Source organism: Trichechus manatus, unplaced genomic scaffold, assembly GCF_000243295.1.
Source record: "Trichechus manatus latirostris isolate Lorelei unplaced genomic scaffold, TriManLat1.0 scaffold00005, whole genome shotgun sequence".
NCBI classification, from domain to species: domain Eukaryota; kingdom Metazoa; phylum Chordata; class Mammalia; order Sirenia; family Trichechidae; genus Trichechus; species Trichechus manatus.
In genome coordinates this window covers 30974363-30975673 of record NW_004443941.1, presented here as the reverse complement: position 1 = coordinate 30975673, position 1311 = coordinate 30974363, and positions in this window count along the sequence as shown.

Sequence of the window (1311 nt, the reverse complement as noted above, 5' to 3'; positions counted from 1 at the left end):
GGGTTTCAGGATTGTTGATTCTCTGTTTGGCTTAGTTTTTCGGATCTTTGTTGTGGAGGGACGGCGTGGTGCTTCTGCCTAGACCGCCATCTTGCCGGAGTCACCTGTTCTATTCATATTTTGCTGAGAGTTTTTATCATGAAACAGTGTTGGACTTTGTCAAATGCCTTTTCTGCATTGATTGATAAGATCATATGGTTCTTGTCTTTTGTTTTATAATGTGATGGATTACCTTGATTGTTTTTCTAATGTTGAACCATTACTGCATACCTGGTATAAATCCCACTTGATCATGGTGAATTATTTTTTTTGATATGTTGATGAATTCTATTGGCTGGAATTTAGTTGAGGATTTTTGTGTCAATGTTCATGAGTGATATTGGTTGGTAAATTTCTTTTTTGTGGTATCTTTACCTGGTTTTTGTATCAGGGTTGTGCTGGCTTCATAGAATGAGTTTGGGAGTATTCCATCATTTTCTATGCTCTGAAATACCTTTAGTAGTAGTGGTGTTAACTCTACTCTGAAGGTTTGGTAGAATTCTCCAGTGCAGCCATCCGGGCCAGGGTTTTTTGTTGAGAGTTTTTAAATTACCTCTTCAATCTCTCCTTTTGTTATGGGTTTATTTAGCTGTTCTACCTCTGTTTGTGTTAGTTTTGATAGGTAGTGAGTTTCTAGAAATTTGTCTATTTCCTCTAGGTTTTCAAATTTCTTAGAGTAGAATTTTTCATAGTATTCTGTTGTGATTCTTTAATTTCAATTGGGTCTGTTGTGATATCACCCATCTCATTTCTTACACGGGTTATTTGCTTCCTCTCCTGTTTTTCTTTTGGCAGTTTGGTCAATGGTTTATCAATTTTTTTGATCTTTTCAAAGAACTAGCTTTTTTTCATGTTAACGTTTTCAATTGTTTTTCTATTCCGTTTTAAATAATTCTGCTGTAATTCTTATTATTTCCTTTATTCTGGTGTCTGAGGGCTCCTTTTGCTGCTCTCTTTCTACTTCTTCCTGTTGTAGGGTTAATGTTTTGATTTTGGCCATTTATTCTTTTTGGATGTGTGCATTTATTACTATAAACTGACCTCAGAGCACTACTTTTGCTGTGTCCCAAAGTTTCTGGTAGGATGTGTTTTCATTCTCGTTTGAGTCTATGATTTCTTTACTCCATCTTGAATTTCTTCTATAACCCAATAGTTTTCGAGCAAGGTGTTGTCCAGTTTCACTGCGTTTGATTTTTTTTTTACTTGCTTTTTCTGCTATTGATTTCTACTTTTATGGCTTTATGGTCAGAAAAGATGCTTTGTAATATTTTG